Source organism: Mauremys reevesii, linkage group 5, assembly GCF_016161935.1.
Source record: "Mauremys reevesii isolate NIE-2019 linkage group 5, ASM1616193v1, whole genome shotgun sequence".
Lineage (NCBI taxonomy): Eukaryota > Metazoa > Chordata > Testudines > Geoemydidae > Mauremys > Mauremys reevesii.
This window is the reverse complement of record NC_052627.1, coordinates 31,189,362-31,207,766: the sequence shown is the minus strand read 5'-3', so window position 1 is coordinate 31,207,766 and position 18,405 is coordinate 31,189,362. Positions and strand designations below refer to the sequence as shown.

The following is an 18,405-nucleotide window of genomic DNA, read 5'->3' as shown; positions in this document are numbered from 1 at the left end:
AGTTTCCTATAAAGTAGCAAAGGTTTGGTTTAAAAGTAAAGGATTGGTTTGAAAGTTAAGTACAATAAAAGCCCAATACAGCAACTCTCAATCCATATAGCTTCAAGAACTTGGGACAGCTATACTGAAGATTTGGATTTCCCCTATTCCTACACAGCAGCAATAGTCCCCCAAAAGTCTAACTGCACAGTAAAGCAAGATGCATTATAAAGAGACAGTACTTCAGTCAAGTTTTGATAGTACAATTTCTGTAATACACGCAGTATAAACACTTTATGCATACAACTGCCTGTCACTCAGAGTTCCACTCCATCGGGATACAAATGGATAGAATTTAAGAGCATGGATGTATTTGAGGCAGCGTAACTACACAAACTTTTGCTCTCTGAGTAACAGTAAGGTTGTGAGAAAGACAAATGCAGAAAATCGGAGTTAAAAATGTAGCTTATTCATACTCCTGTGCCATTCTCAACCAGTGTCACACACTTAGCTTTGAGTTTTCTGGCTTTTCACCATTGGTTTCATACTATTAACATTTCAGTCCATGGTTTTCATTTGGCATTGAGATACTATGTCCTACATAAAAGTAACACTTATTGTGCATAAGGATGCTGTTGACTCTAGTGTTCATGTGCATTTCTTTAGCATTCAGCACCATAAGGAGGAAGCAGTTTGGATTTTTTCCCTATATATATATAAATAAATAATTAGGTTTTTAGTAAATCAGTTCACTGTGATTAATTGTGCAGTTTTCAGAAGAACAATTGCAGGTTTCAGTGCTATTTCATTCAGGTAAAAGCTTCTTTAACTCCAGTAATTTAATTAGCTGATAACTGAGAATCTCAGAAACAGGCCGGATCAAAAAAGGATGTCATGTTTTACTCACTACTGGGTATAGAAACACAAACTGGTGATAGATCATCAAGTTTTCATCTGAGGTACTTTAACCCAGCCACACCTAAAGCAGCATTATCCGAGGATCGCAAAGGAACATTAATGACTGCTTTTTAAGTGGCTTCCCATGATGGAGGCTTCAATTAGTTTTGGAGTGTGCTTTTTTTTGCTGTAGGATATGGAACAAGGAGAAAGAATGGAAGTCAAGAAACATGGCATTACTATACTTTTTTTAACCATTGTTCAAGTTGAATGTCAAAGTTAAATGATCCCATGATGATAATGTCTCTTACTTTTGGTGTCAGATTAAATCATTTAAAATCAGGTGCTTCTAGTCAAGACCTCTCATCTTGGTTCAAACCACCTAATTATCCAGTTATTCCTAGAGTCCTCCGGGATGGGGCGGGGTGGAGACACCCACACCCGCCTTTCAAGACTTTTTTAAATGCTAAGAGAGCAGAGGTCATCAACTCATGTTCCCCTCATTTGCAGGGTCTGATCTTACAAACACAACTTGTCTTAGTCCGACATTATACCCCAAACGAAGTATTTCCAGGATCAGACCCAAGCATTTTCAGGATCAGGCCCTCAGTTAGTGGTGTTTAACTATATTTGCCCCACAAATAGACAAAGTTTTGTATTCTATATAATGAATTAATCTCAGAAGGGATACTTGCATAATTTTGTGCTGCGATAGCACATAATTCAAGATGCTGCTGACAACTGATAATGATAATTGCAGTGGCTAAACAACATGGGTGGGGGGATACTGATGAATGGGAAAGATGTTTCCAAAAATGCAGAAACACACACACGCACCATCCACTCTTCTGCTATTGCTGGCAGGCACCAGATTCAGTTCAGCTTCTCGTACAGTTAAACTGTACAGTTTAACTACAACATCCCTGGTGACAGATACCGCACCACTGCTCTATACTGCAAAGTGTGAGGCAGCAAGGATTCCAGTTAAAACATGTTTCAAAACAAAATGATCTACAAGATGCTAATTTAATTTTTGATGAATGGAGTTAAGTTTTGAACAGGATTTTGGGGGGGGGGGGGAAGGGGGGAGGTAGAGGGTCAAACCACTAAGCAGTCTTCGGACATTCTGAATTGGTTAGAGGTGCTGGAATTTAATGCCTTCAGCCTGTCAATTTCAGAGATCCCCAGACTGTCACAATATAGACCATAACTTCAGACAGAATACCTTGTGGTCCCCTTCTTTCCCCCCATTTGAGAGCCCGTAACATCCTTCTGGCAGCTACTGAAACTGTTTACATGGAAAAGTTATGAATTTTTAGCTGCCTTTAATTGCAATTTAGGATCAGGCAAATAGCCAGCTCTCTGCATTTCAGTAACAAGTGCTCCATGGGCCACAGTTTGAGAAGTGATGTAACACTATTCTGTTAATATTGCATGTTCAGTACTTTCTAAGGTAATGAGACGAAGTCCATGCCTTTTCTGGAACAAAAACTCCTTTAGGAATACTACTCCCCATATTCTCACAATTAAAAGCAGGAGCTATTGTATTTTTTGGTACAGGTTTAGTCCTGAAATATAGCGAGGAGTTCTTGGTCTTTGGCACCTACATTTCATCAAGTACCATTTAATGCCAATTTTAAAAGTCAATCAAGCTATGAAATAGCATTTTTAAGAAGCACTTTTAATACAAGAGGTCAGATGTTTCAGGAGTCTGTTTAAATTTAGGGCCTAAGAAAGAGCTTTCCTTTTAGCCTGGAAAGGTAAAAAGTTTTGTTTCAAACAAAAAACAATTATACCTCTGAAGTTTTCTTATAAGCCTTTGAAATCAGAGCACCAAAGGCCTGTTTTTCAGAGATACTGAGAACTTACTACTACTCCTATTAAGGTCAAGTGGGCATTCTGTACTCACAAATGTCAGACAGACATCACTGATTGGGTCATATTAAAGAAAGTACAAACAAAGTTGCATTCTTCTTTTAAAATGCTCAATACAAAAATAGCACTAACAGACCTGGTTAGACCAATTCTATTTTGCAGAGCATGAGTACATGATAAATATATTTTCCACCTCTTTTTGTGATACCAAAGTCCAATTATGGTGGCAAGTATGTGATCAGCAAAGTTAACAGGTTTGTTTTTGAGTGTGGTTTTAAACTCTGCTACATTTGCATACATAGCAAAGCATGCGTCTTAGCAGAATCAGGGAATGTGCTTAATTTTATACTCTGCAACTTCAGAAAGGCTCTGCAACTTCAGTGGGACTATTCCCAGTGCAAGATTGGGGTTTAGGATATTAAGGCCTGGTCTACACTTAAAATGCCATAGTTATGTCAAATGTCCACCCCCCACGAGCACCGTAGCTTTGCCAACCTAACCCCCAGCATAGATGCAGCTAGGTCTTTGTCTGACAATGTAGCTACCCTCGGTCAGGAAGAAGGTGTTCCTACTGTGACCGGGGACGGGGGGGGAGTGGGGGGTGACGCAACGCATTTTCTTCACTGTAGGCTATATCCACACTATGGGGTTATGCTAGCATAATTAGATTGCAATAGCTGTACTGATATAGTCCCTGAACCATAGACAGCCTAAGTCATGTACCAAGGCAAACCAAAAATGCTTCATTAAGTTGGCACACACTAAGTTTCAGTTTTACCCACTGAAAACAGAAAAACCTAGATTTCTCTTCTCAGTGCAATTTAAGATTTGGAGGGAGAAAAAAAAAGCACTACAGAGATTTGCCTCACTTTTCATTAGAGCTGTCAAGTGATTAAAAAAATTAATCACAATTAATCACCATTGATTAAAAAATTAATTGCACTGTTAATAGAATACCATTTATTTAAATATTCTGGATGCATTCTATGTTTCAAATACAAAATACAAAGTGTACAGTGCTCACTTTATATTTATTTTTGATTACAAGTGTTTGCACTGTAAAAATGATAGTATTTTTCAATTCCCCTAATACAAGTACTGTAGTGCAATCTCTATCATGAAAGTTGAACTTACAAATGTAGAATTATGTACAAAAAAAGAAACGGCGTTAGAAAACAAAGAACAAATTAAAACTTCAGAGCCTGCAAGTCCACTCAGTCATAGTTCTTGTTCAGCCAATCACTCAGACAAACAAGTTTGTTTACATTTCCAGGAGATAATGCTGCCTGCTTCTTGTTTACAATGTCACCTGAAAATGAGAACAGGTGTTCTCATGGCACTGTTGTAGCCCGCAAGATATTTACGTGCCAGATGCGCTAAAGTTTCATACGTTCCTTCATGCTTCAACCATTCCAGGGGACATGCGTCCATGCTGATGATGGGTTCTGTTGGATGACAATCCTAAGCAGTGCAGACCGACGCGTATTCATTTTCATTACGCGAGTCAGAGGCCACCAGCAGAAGACTGATTTTATTTTTTGTGGTTCAGGTTCTGTAGTTTCCGCATTGGAGTGCTGCTCTTTAAGACTTCTGAAAGCACGCTCCACACCTTGTCACTCTCAGATTTTGGAAGGCACTTCAGATTCTTAAGCTTTGGGTGGAGTGCTGTAGCTATCTTTAGAAATCTCACATTGGTACCTTTTGTGTTTTATGAAATCTGCAGTGAAAGCGTTCTTAAAATGAACATGTGCTGGGTCATCATCCGAGATGGCTATAACAAAATATATGGAAGAATGTGGGTAAAATAGAGCAGGGGACATACAATTCTCCCTCAGGGAGTTCAGTCACAAATTTAATTAACACTTTTTTTAAAATGAGCGTCATCAGCATGGAAGCATGTCCTCTGGAACGGTGGCCAAAGCATGAGGGGGCATACAAATGTTTAGCGCATCTGGCACGTAAATATCTTGCAATGCCGGATACAAAAGTGCCATGCGAACACCTGTTCTCACTTTCAGGTGACATTGTAAACAAGAAGCAGGCAGCATTATCTCCTGGAAATGTAAACAAACTTGTTTGTCTGAGTGATTGGCTGAACAAGAACTATGACCGAGTGGACTTGCAGGCTCTGAAGTTTTACATTGTTTTATTTTTGAGTGCAGTTATGTAACAAAAAAAAAATCTACATTTGTAAATTTGCACTTTCACTACAGAGATTGCACTATAGTACTTGTACACCTCTACCCCGATATAACCCAACCCGATATAACACAAATTCGTATATAGCGCGGTAAAGCAGTGCTCCAGGGAGGTGGGGCTGCGTGCTTGGGCGGATCAAAGCAAGTTCAATATAACGCGGTTTCACCTACAACGCAGTAAGGTTTTTTGGCTCCCAAGGACAGCGTTGTATCGGGGTAGAAGCGTATGAGGTGAATTGAAAAATACTATCATTTTTACAGTGCAAATATTTGCAATCAATACACACTTTGATTTCAATTACAACATAGAATACAATATATGAAAGTGTAGAAAAACCATCCAAAATATTTAATAAATTTCAATTGGTCTTCTATTGTGTAACAGTACGATTAAAACAACAATCGTTTCAGTTAATCGTGTGAGTTAACTGGGATTGACAGCCCTATTTTCATTTAAGTTTGTATCTTTCACTAAACATTTTCTTAAAAGTCTGCATTTATATACACAATATCAAGGGACTATAAGAACCCCTCATACAGACGCTTCCCAACTTACGCAGGCATTCCGTTCCAGACCACCTCACGTAACTCGAATTTTGCATAAGTCGGAAACGTATACCCGACAATTACACAAGCCCCCCCCCCCCCCACAACAAACAAACTAACAAGCTTTCTAGCTTACAGAACTTTTTCCATAAGTGCGGATTTGCCTAAATCAGGTTTGCGTCTGTATATTGTTGAAGTCTGCAGCAAAACAAACATGCAATCTAATTCCTGTGTGGTTATACTTAAGGGGGTGAGGGGAAGCAACTATATTGAAGCCAATGCTTCAGGCAGCCCTGGAGCAGACTAGATCCAGTTTGAAAAGAATTGGCAACCCTAAAACTTTTTGATAAGATAAAATTTCATTGATGTTGGCTCACACTAGGCCCACTTCAACTCTGCACTTGTCCTCTGTGTTTCCTTGGCATATCTGTTCCTTTCCTCTATCTGCTTTAGCATAACTTTATTTTTCTCTTTTATCTTTAGATAACTGCACCCAAGGACCGGAGGGATTGATTTTTTGTTTTGACTTATTGTTTGAAGATCTGTAACTCAAAGCAGCTCTCACGCCTCTGATGTCTAAGCTTGAGCAGCATAAAAGGTAAACCTAGTCCTGTGTATCAAACTAAGCAGTGATACTATTTTATAATCAGTCATCTGTGTGTTTTATTTTGCTTTTGTGGGGAAAGGAAGGCTATTTTAAGGCTTTATATTGTAGGTAACAAGATTTTGAATAAGTACTGGCATATACAGTAGTCATCATGAAGACTTATTTAAAAGAGAAACTTTGTGAACCGCAGACTACTACTGAGGGTGTGTGTGGGGAGAAGAGACCCTTATTCCGAACATAAGTACATCATTACAGGTCATGTTATACTACGTATGAGACTTCCACAACCAAAAACACTACCATGCAAGTCTCAAAACCACTACACACAATTACTTGAAGATGAATCATATGAAATTAACTTAATACCCCACAAAAAGGGGAAGATAGTAGGAGACACATTTGTGCAGAAACAGTAATGTGTCAACACAAAACATTCTGAGATAGGAAATCAAATCAATGGACAATTTAAAAAAAATTGTAACTTCTACATTAAGCTTCCTTTGTAATGATCTGAGAGTCCCCTCTTCACCTTGCAGTTCTCTTCCTCCCCTTCCCCAAAGGTTGCTAAGATGTTTTAAATAATCAATTCTGTAAAATAATAATAAATAAAGCAGGCACTCAGATTTCCTATACTGGTGATATATTTTATATTACAGAAAGCCAATACACACACACACACACACACACACACACACACCCCTCTTGTTTATGATAGCCCATCTCATCTACTCCCTGAATTTACCCAGCTTTCTGAAATATGGTTACATATGCAAACATTATCTCCCAATTGTAACCTCATTTTCTGCTCTGCTGGACAGCGTGACCGGCATTTGTCATCATGCCTCCCCTGCCCACATCATTCATATGTCTATAATTGTCATCAAGATGTGGCACGTCAGCAGGACTCCAGCGTTCTCTGTTCACCATCTCCACACAGTAACTCAGGTAACAAACCCATAATCTCGTCCTGTTTTCATGATGGTTGAATTACACATAATTGTTTCTGCACAATGATTGATTTCTGCCTGAATAGAGACCTCTGCCTTTTTTCAATGCAAGCGAGTGGCAGCCAAGTCTCTCCATCTAGGAGGAGGCAGCAGCCTTTGAAGAGATCAAAGCCAAGGCCGCAAGCAGTTGTGCGCCCTGGGAATATGGAAAGCCTTTATGCTCTCAACCCCATTTCTAACATCATGTTGGATTGCAGCTGCATTACATTCTGCCAGCATTCTTAATGCTTTTAGTATTGACTCTGACATCACCAATAGCTGTTTTAAAGTAACAAAAGCTGAAAGATGACTTATTTTCACAAGTCTGTTTGGAACCTGCAAAGTTAAGGGAGGGAAGCATTTGCTTTTAATATGAAATAAAAGAAAGCACACAAATTATACATGGTTTCAGACAATTAAAAACATGTTTTTCATATGGAAAGCACAGAGGGGGTATTTTATAGCTTGGACCACACAAAATGAGCCAATCATTATACACCTGCTTTTTCAAGCATTAAGACTTCAGTAAAAATACAAATGGATAAACAAGTCAAACTGGAGAAAATATTTTTACTGTCTAAGCACCTGATGTAAGGTGAAATAATACAGATGTCTAAGGATGGTCTCTCCTTCCCATCTTCTTGTAGTAAGCAGACAATGGTTCATTCGTGCATTTGTAATACATCATGTGTTCATTTTAGAAATGCATAAAATCCTCATTAGTTATCTAAAGGATTTTAAAAAAAAAAATCAGAGCAGCTTCCTTCGAGGCTTTTTCTCCACAGAAGCGCCTATACAGTCAGTCTCTTTCTCTCTCTCACACACACACACACACACCCCACACTTATGCCATCTTAAAATTGTTCCTGCCACATCAGTGTTTTTACAATTGCCAAACACTCACATACAAACCACCATGACAAATTTTGACAGTGCAAACCAAAACAAACTGGATTTGTCTTTATCAAGACAAATTTTTCCAGATTCTGATTTTAAAAAACTTGCATAAACCAGATAAATTCCAGGAAGAAACTTTGAAGTTTAACAATTTGAGGAAATAGAAGTGAGGAGGAGGTAAGGAGAAAAGAAGAGTGGCAGCATCAATAACCACACCACAACTCTGAAACATTACTCTGGCCACAGATACACAGCACTGGGTATTTTGGTAAATAGTTGTTACCATTATGAAAAACTTGGATGGCAGCTTTCTTAAAAATATAACAGAAACATATCAGCTGCCAGCTAAAAATTTCTTAAATGTGTGGGTGCACTAATGCAGGAATGGAAGAATATGTAAAAATACAAGCAATGCAACTTTAAAAAAGGAATAAATGGATGTTCATAATATTTTAAAGCCAACTCCTCTTTTTTCCTGTATTGTTTTAAACATTTGCTTTTTTATTTCTTTAGTCATAGTGACCCTTGTCTTGGGGATTATTGATAGGAAATATTCTCTGCTCTAGTCCCTCTTTCTTATGGATGCAGACCTTGCTGTTATATGCCTTTGTCACTATTGTAATGTGTTCTCCATGGGCTACTCCTTAAAGCCATTCAAAGGCTGAAGCTGGTGCAGAACATGTCGGTCCAATTTTGATTTCCTGGACATATTGTAAAAGCCATTTATATATTACAGGGCTTTGAGGATACGTTCTTAGGGATGATTTTTCTGGCAGGGAACAGGGGCAACAAGTGGGTTTTCCATTTTGTTAGCTGGCCAAGATAAACTTAACTTCATTTGATTAATTAAGTCTATTGACAGAGTGTGAATTTAGAGAGCGAGATTAATGCTGGTGTGTGGTTACCACAGATTTAATTATTATGGTGCTCAGCACTTTTGTATGAGCATTTTTTATTGTTGTTAAATACAGTGAAACTGTATTCTGCTCCAGTCCAGTCCCTCTCATCCCCACCCATCCTACTAAACAAGTTGGTAGCCTTGCACAGCCAGTCCTGCTCTCCTGAAGATGGACTGGTTCTTCACAGCCTGTCTACTGTGAACCTCTCCCTCCACACCTGCTGATTCATGAGCAGAGTGAGAGGACTCTGATTCAGTGCAGTCTCTGGCCTTGAATCCCAAGAACGCTGCCTTAACCCATACCTCTTATAACAAGCCTACATGGCACATAAAAGGATGCATGATACACTTTTGTAATACATATTACCACTAACTCCACGCACAAAGGGATGTAAAAGTCAATTTTTCTGAGCTATGAGTTCTCTTCAGTTGGGGAGATACACGTTTGATTCTGTCATTGAGATAAATACTGCTCTACTGTGGACAACACAGGCCAACAACAAAAGTATGAGCAAAGAAAAGGAGCCAGAGATCGAAGTGTTACACACAAAAACGCCTCCATCTGTTTTCCACTGGGGAAAAAAAAAGGGAAGGAACCTAAAAACTTTACTTAAACATACACAAATCAATTTTGCTGAAAAACTGATAAATTTTTTGAGGAAAAGGCTTTCTATAATTTTTTTATTTTTCCCAAAAGGCCTTTGTCAAGAAAGTTTTGAACAAAATATTTTAGCCTCCTCTACTTGGGGCCCTTATGGCAGACTGTTAATACCCCTTTGCTAGCAAGAACAGAGTCAGTCAACTTTTACCTGTCATTCTGATAAGAAATGCCATCTATCTTATAGCCATGTACTGCAGTTGTTCCCAGTAAAAAATCCAGTGTGTTAGACAACAGTTAGGTGAAGGAATTTGAGTGAAGCATATCCTGTTTATTCTCTTCCTTTGTGCCCATCCATACACCAGTCACTCTCCAGTCCAAAAGCCTAATGACACAAAGACCCAGTTTCAGATGCAGTTTCGAGCCTTATCGCTTTAGTCCAGATCTCAAATTTCTGTATTGGTGACCCCTTTCACACAGCAAGCCTCTGAGCAGGACTCCTCTCTCCTATAAATTAAGATGACTTTTTTTTTAAAATGTAACACTATTATAAATGCTGGCGGTGAAGTAGGATATAGGGGTGAGGCTGACAGCTCATGATCCCCACATAACCTCATGACCCCCTGTTGTCATGACCCCCAGTTTGAGAGCCCCAACTTTATTCCTTGGGTTGGGATCATTGCAATAACCCACCAGCGCAATTTAGTTAAAATGTTTACCAGTCACAGACTTCCTCTTCTCCCAGTCGCAAGGGGTATGAGATATGAAAGTGAAGGAAAAAGAGGGGGTCTAATGCGAACAACCCAAAAATCACTATTTCAGTGAAGTGACAGTTCCTGTCAGACACTCAGCTTTTAAGAGATTACTTTAGTTCCCCAGCAGGCAGGTAAGAAGGGGACAAGTTTTAAGAGCTTGAATAAAAATATCAAGGTTTTGCAGTTTTGGTTTAAGCTTTGGAGGAGCAAAAGTGGGTGTAAGGCCATATCTACCTGATGCTGTACGGCTACTTCACCATTTGTGCCCTTGGGGGAAAAAAACCAAAAAACCCCACAAACCTATGTGTGTTTCTAGAGACACTTATCACTGAAAGTGTTTTGCACTATTATTTTGCTATTCAGTTTGTTTTTAAAAACAAACAAACAAAAAAACCAGTTCCTTTGTAATTCTTATCAGATATAGCACCATGTCCTCAATTAGCACTGCACATGTTTACACGTGGTTTTTTTATATAAAGATTCTTGTATGTTGGAATAAAGTCAACAAAAAATGTTCACTAAAAGGCTCAATCCAGCCTAAAAACTTCTGCAGTTGCTGGCTTACAGGGAAGCTGTTTTGTATTGCCATCTCTGGCAATCTGAATGTTAGATTAGGCATTCTGCAGCCATCCCATCCCCACCGAGATTTAGGTGCCCTTGAATGACATCATGCTCCATTGAATAAAAAGTGTGTTCCTTCTCACCTGAACTCACTCAGTCCCAGAAAATTTTTTGCACAAGCTGAATCTGAAGTTGCTTGGCTTCCCCCAGCTGGCAGCTCTATTTTAGCAGTCAATCATCAGGGGAAAGAGGAAGGAACCATGCGGCTCTAAAGGCCACAAAAGGCAACTGGGTGAGGGGTAAGCCACCTCCTGAAGTCCAGCAATCAGATAGTATGGAACGTTCTTTCCCCTCCCCCTCAGGAAGTTATTGATTTGTGCTTAGTCCAGCCATCTGTCCTCCAAACCCTAGACTGCCAGGAGTAACAGTATCTTGTGGTCTGCATAGCCCTAGATATTCAAAGTGGAAGAAGGAAGCTCATTGCAAGTTTTTCACTCTTCCTCCTTTGCCTATTCCCCAGAGGTCTGCAAATTCTTGTTATCTGTAGAGGCCTCAAAGTATCTTGTCTGATCTTGCCCTGCATATACTGACATGACAAAGCCAGAATGAAACTGTGCTGTTAGAGTTTTGGAAGGAGCTGCAGATATAGTCCAGCAAGATTTTACTCCTTTTACCAGCCAATTCACATATAACAGTCGATACCAGAAATCAGCATTTCCTGAAACACTCAGGAGTTTCTACATGAAATTAGAGTAGGCAAACCCCAGTCTGCTTTCTGCTTCCACTCACCGGTGCCCGTACAAGCAGTTTAAAAAAGCACCACTGAATGCACTGAAGCAGTGTTACAAGTCTAAATACAATAGGCCTTACCCCGGGGGCAAAAAAATCTGGAGTTTAGTCATGTTAAAAGGGGGCAAGTGTGATATCAGAAAGGTGAAAAGAGAATTGTTTTGTAAAAGTAGCCTATTACAACCATCCCTATTCTCCTTAGTCATAAATAGTCACAAGTGAACTTAAAAATGGCATCACAGCAGAAGAGACAGCCTTACTCTGTAGAGCAGGACAAATGCCAAGCTTCCCTCAGGAAGACTGCTTTTAGACTACTCCAGTGAAGTTGCAGCCATGGTGGGATCAATCATGATTACAATATGCTGGTCAGTTTGATTTTAAACCAATCTGTCTCATTCCCCTCACCATACCCTCCCCAAGTCCACCCACAGCCATGGTACCACAATAACTACAACATGATATAATCATTCAAAACAACAAAGTTTGGGTCTTTTAAAGCACTGCAGTAGAGCCTCACTAATGGCCAGCACATGCACGGCATGTTACTGAACTTTGTAATTAGCAAATAAGATCCACATCACGGAGGCAACTTTGTTTGTAAATAAAGCTACATATTTTACACTTTTAAAAGGAAGTACTGCACTAGTTAGTCGTCTGTACTGTAATTTCTGAAGCGTTTTCTTTCTTGTGTTAATCCCACAAACAGCATCCACTCTACAAGTCCTCAGCTTCAGGGTACTCTGTTCAATGCCATATCCTTTATCACACCACCTGCTAACATGTCTTCCTTTGTGACATCCCACCACTTCTTCTTGAGTCTTCTTCTGCCTTTTATCCTTCAGTCTTGATCTGCTGGCTATTACTCACACAGTTGTCAGGACTGCGCTTTATATGACCAAAGTGTCCGAGCCTGTACTCCCTCATTTTTCCCCTTTATTGGTGTTACTTGTATAAACATTCCTCACATAGTCCTTCTTGCTTACACCATTCATCCACCTCAACATTTGCATTTCTGTTGAACAGATCATCTACTCATGTTTCTTCTTTGTTGCCAAACATTCAGCACCATATATTACCACTGGACGGACCACCATGTTATAGACTTTCCCTTGTAAGTGTAATTCTAAAAAGCAACATGCTTTTTTAATGCTAGACCTCACTAAGACACTATTAGATTCATAGATTCCAAGGCCAGAAGGGTCTTGTGATAATCTATTCTGATCTGTATAACACAGGCCATAAATTAAAAGCAGGGAAGTGAGTAGAGGTGCCAACATGCAAGAACTGTGGGGGAAAAATGCCACCCAGGTCACTTTCATGAGCACTTAGTCTCAAGACATTGTTTTACTATATAAGAAAAAAAATACAGACAAAATGGAATTATAACCCCATAATGCAGCTGAGTGACAAACTCTGAGAAAACATCTGAGCAGTTGACGAACCTTTAGCTGGAAGTTTACAGCTACATAGCCCGAAAGAGGTAAAGTTGGAAGTTTTCTACAATACATTTATCTTCCCCTTATATCCATACCCTACAAAGGCTACCAGACCGCGTTCATTTTTTTCTGTTTGTGGTCCTTCCCAGATACTATTTGGGCACTGCCAGACTGGTTGTCATCTCATCCCTAGCACCAGCACCTGTCCTACATCTACTGCAAAGTATTGTCACGTAAGGCCCAAAGCCAAGATGTGCAGAGAAAAGTAGAACTCCCAATGACATCAGTGGGAATTCAACTTTCTTCACCTTTCAGCATCAGGCTTTTAAATCCTGCTAAGTCTTACTCTCTGGTGTGTTTTTTCCTTTGTTTTAATACTTGCAGTAGGTTTTAGATAGCAGGGCAGTGTCTGTCTTAAAGAGTTTGTGAGTATGTACAGAGTCTAGCATAATGGAGCCTTTAGGTTCTGCTGTTATAAAAAATATTTTCATTAAAATACATTTTAAGCCTCCCTTATCCTCAAAAAGGTGAACAAAGGATCATCTCCAAAACAAAAAATATTTTGCTATTTGAGACAGCATTACTAGGATTCCCCAGCAAACACCCCCCCCACACACACACTGCAGCAACTGCTGGCATAAAGCCTAGAAAATTTCTAGAAGGCATATGTGCCTACATGCTGTGAAGTGGAATCACAGAATCCCAAGAGACCCGGTGCATCAGTTCGGGTTAAGTAGGATCTACCTAAACCCTTATGCAGTGGCACTTGAAATGAAGCCCTGAGTGTTGATTACAGAAACACTTGCGTGGATGAAAACCTTTGGGAGCACATCAATCCCTGTCTCACATAATAAATACAACCAAAATGGTTCTATATGCAAAAGTGTAAGGTTACAGGTAGTGTCAACAGAATGTTTGCTATTTAAATTACAGTTAATAAAGATGTAGTAAAAGCTAAGTAACTTAGTAATGATGGTCTGTGCTAGCCAAATTTGACGACTAAGCCATATTCCCAACTACATTAACAAACAAACAAAACAAGCAAACAAGGACAGACATTTAAGTTTGCTTTCATCTCCAAGGAGGACAGTTAAGATCTTATCTGAAAAGATTATTTTCCTAGCTCAGAAATAAAATGTCACAAAACTGGGTGACTAGGCAACAATTGGCAGATGAAATTCAATATTGATAAATGCAAAGTAATGCACATTGGAAAACATAATCCCAACTCTCCATACAAAATGAATAGGTCTAAATCGGCTGTTACCACTCAAGAAGGATCTTGGACTCGTGGATAGTTTTCTAAAAACATCCGCTCAATGGGCAGCAGCAGTCCAAAAAAGCTAACAATGTTAGAAACCATTAGGAAAGGTAGCTAATAAGACAGAAAATATCATAATGCCTCTATATAAATCTGTGGCACGCAAATCTATACTACTGTGTGCAGATCTGGTTGCCCCATCCCCAAAAAAGGTATTAGAAAAGATACAGAGAAGGGCAACAAAAATTAAGGCGTGGAACAGCTTTCATATGAGGAGAGATTAAAGAGACTGGGATTTTTTATCTTAGAAAAGAGACGACTAAGAGGGGGGGTATATTATAGAAGTCTATAAAATCTTGAATTGTGGGGAAAAAGTGAACAAGGAAGTGTTATTTACTCCTGCATACAATACATGAACCAGGGGTCACCCAATAAAATTAATAGGCCTCAGGTTTAAAACAAACAAAAGGAAGTACTTCTTCACGCAACACACAGTCAATCTCTTGGAACTCCTTGCCAGAGGATGAAGGCCAAAAGCATAACAGGGTTCAAAAAAGAAAGAACAAGATGTTTGTGGACAATAGGTCCATCAATGGCTAATTAGCCAGGATGGTCAGGGATGCAACACCATGCTTTAAGGGTCCCTATCCTGTTTGCCAGAAGCTCAGAGTGGATGATGGGATCGGTCACTCAATGATTGCACTGTTCTGTTCATTCCCTCTGAAGCATCTGGCATTATTAGCCTAGTATCCTCTGTCTGAGTGGCCAGATAGACCATTGGTCTAACCCAGTATGGCCGTTCTTATGTCTTCATTAAAAACAATTACAGTTTTAGTTACCCATCGGAATCTAAGTCAGTGAACACACATGTCCGCTGAATACACCCATGCTCTTCTAAAGTCATTCACATAGCCATTTTCCTCTCACAGGAGTGGACAATTCCTGATTGATTAGCACAGCTGGTGCACACGTTAACTCACTACTGTACTTTTAGTTCAAGCCCAAAGATTCAATTAATATATTTCTATTTAAGTGCTCAATCACTTTCTTGTTGAGTGGACAGATTCCTTAGAAGTGGGAGGTCAAAAATAAATAAAAAGCTATCCCACAAGATTAGAGTCTCAAAATAGAAATTATTAGGCTGCTAAATTAAGTTATTTTGCATGCAATTTTAATATGAATTTAGTTTTGGCCCTCATAAACACAGTAACTAGAGAGGCTAATCCTGGACATCCAGGGTAGGAACAGCCCACAAAGTAGCTATACAGTAACTCCTCGCTTAACGTTGTAGTTACATTCCTGAAAAATGCTACTTTAAGTGAAACGATGTTAAGCGAATTCAATTTCCCCATAAGAATTAATGTAAATGGGGGGGGATTTAGGCTCCAGGGATTTTTTTTTGCCAGACAAAGGATATTATATACATATACAGTGCAAGTTTTAAACAAAACAATTTAATACTCACCAATGATGATTGTGAAGCTTGGCTGAGGCAGGGGCATAGCAGGGTCAGGGCATGGGGGCTTGCCTCACTCTGCCTGCCTGGTGCTCCGGCTGGGGACTTGCCCACTCCCCAGCTGGAAAGCTGGGCGGACAGATTGGGGCAAGCCCCGACCTTGCTCGCCGGCAGGAGCACCAGGCGGGTGGGCGGAGAGGAGCAAGCCAAACAGAACATTGCACGACTTTAAACAAAGTATGTTCTCTAATAGATCAGCAACCTCATAAAAACGTCCAGGTTAACACTGTTTCGCTAAGTGAGGAGTTACTGTACAAGCTTCTTCACAATGACCTACCAATGATCCCGATAGATCAATACCAGTGGCAAGAATGACATTCAGACTTCTTGCACAGTCTAATCCAGGGGTAGGCAACCTATGGCATGGGTGCCAAAAGGCGGCACACGAGCTGATTTTCAGTGGCACTCACACTACCCGGATCCTGGCCACTGGTCCAGGTCGCTCTGCATTTTATTTTAAATGAAGCTTCTTAAACATTTAAAAAACCTTATTTACTTTACATACAACAATAGTTTAGTTATATAAAACAGACAGAGAGAGACCTAAAAACATTAAAATATATTACTGGCACGCAAAACCTTAAATTAGAGTGAATAAATGAAGACTTGGCACACCACTTCTGAAAGGTTGCCGACCCCTGGTCTAATCTCGTTCCTCTCTGCCAACAAGAATGCCAACTATGTACCCCCACCAGGAACTGCCCTACCAGTAAAACTAAAGCACCTTATCTTCAGTCTTGGGATAGTTAGCACACATTCATATACGCACCCCCATCCCGGTGGAAACACCACAGCATTTTTAGCTGTGAAGGCAAGCCCACATAGCGTAATTGAACCCACTATAATGTCACTGCAAGTATGGTGGTGTACCAATCCCCTCTAGATGCGTGCTAGTATGTGCAGCGTACCCACAAGTGCCAAGCACTAGGCTCTTCGATCTCTGGTCCTTAGTTGTTTCCCTTGAACATCCATGCTTCAAGTAACAGGATTCTTTTTATTAATGCTGCCAAATACTACAAGGTGCAAATACGCTAGTCATGGTGACTAGCTTATAACAAACAATAAGCCAACAGATCCAGCCGCTCGGGACAGTCCAGGATAGGTTACAAGAATAACTAAACCTATGAGGACCCCTCAGGCTGCTACTGACATGGCTAGTGTTTTGTCAGCAAAAGACCACTTCTCTGTCCAGCTTTCAGGCCCATCTCTCAAGCAATCTGTTGCCCAGCCTCCCCTCTGAAGCCAGTTCCCTGACTGCGTTCTCTGGGCCAGGGGCGGCTCTAGGATTTGCGCCGCCCAAAGCAGGGCAGCACGCCGCGGGGGGCACTCTGGCGGTCACTGGAGCCGCAAGACCAGCGGACCCTCCGCAGGCATGCCTGTGGGAGGTCCACCGGAGCCGCCTGCCGCCCTCCTGTGGGATGCCGCCCCAAGCGCGCGCTTGGCGCGCTGGGGTCTGGAGCCGGCCCTGCTCTGGGCTTACTACTCTTGCTCACATGAAGCCACTGGCTCTCAATCTCATCCTCTGACTTAGGCTGTCTCTTCTCTGGGAAAGAAGGATCCCTCTATTTATTGGCTGTCATATGGGGGTGGTAACATTGCATAGTAGTGATCCGGCAGATTCGTTACAAACACGTTGTCCTCATCCACACAGGCCAGTTAAGATACACAAGCACATTGTTTAGCCATGCCACATAAGAACAGGAGTTAATTGTGATTTAGCTAATGTAGACATGGCTTAAGTTATGTACTAGAAGAGATATTTTATTTGTGGTTCAACAACTCAAAATTAACAAAAAGTGAGTGTTCTTGTATACTAGTGGTAGAGGCAAATTTTCATCGCTATATCACATGCATCTAACAAGGTTTTTAGAAGACATATACTGACACTTCACTATTTTAGTGACATTTTCTTCTCATATCAGAGGAGCTTTTCATACCTAAAACAGATTTTAGAAACTTACTAAGTCAGTCTTGCAGTTTTTCTACATCCAGACTGAATGACTGAAGAGTATGACATGTATTTGGCAACATTTCTTCCCCTTTTGCATTCATGAACTCTACAGGTTCATGCTTTCTTCTTGGCATCTAACATTATGGATGTGATAACAAATGAACGCCTGTTTCTTTAGAGCCAGATCCTGCATGGTACTGAGAGCCTGCAACAGGCAATTCTGATCAACATTTTCTCTGGAGCATGACTGAAAAAGAAAAGATGAATACACCACCAATGGGATGACATTTTACTTTTAAACCTCCTTAAAATTAAAGTTGCAGTCTCCAGTTTTTAAAAGTTGCATTAAATTCGCTTGTCCATACACAGCCTCTAGCTATAGGGGGAAAATAAGAGATTGTCATAAATAACCAGATCAACTAAAGCTATGAAGAACCAAAAGTGGAGTAATGAGCAAAACTGCAATAAGAGTTTTAAAAACAGCGAGAGTCACGTACACACATTTATAGCTCAGTCCAAAGCCAACTGCTTTCTATTCCTCCACAGCCAGTAAAGATTTTTAACAACTGGTCAGTTTGTGGAAGTTTATTTCTAAGTCAGAGTCACCCTGATTGCACCAGCTTATGGAAATGAAAGCAGCAGTGGAAAACCACTC

General features: G+C 40.2%; 1 protein-coding gene across 12 annotated transcripts in view; it reads right to left on the bottom strand.

The window, feature by feature from the left end:
• The window catches only part of LEF1 (lymphoid enhancer binding factor 1), a 98,669-nt gene that overhangs the window by 68,693 nt on the left and 11,571 nt on the right, over positions 1–18,405 (bottom strand). The gene's annotated exons all lie outside the window — the stretch shown is intronic.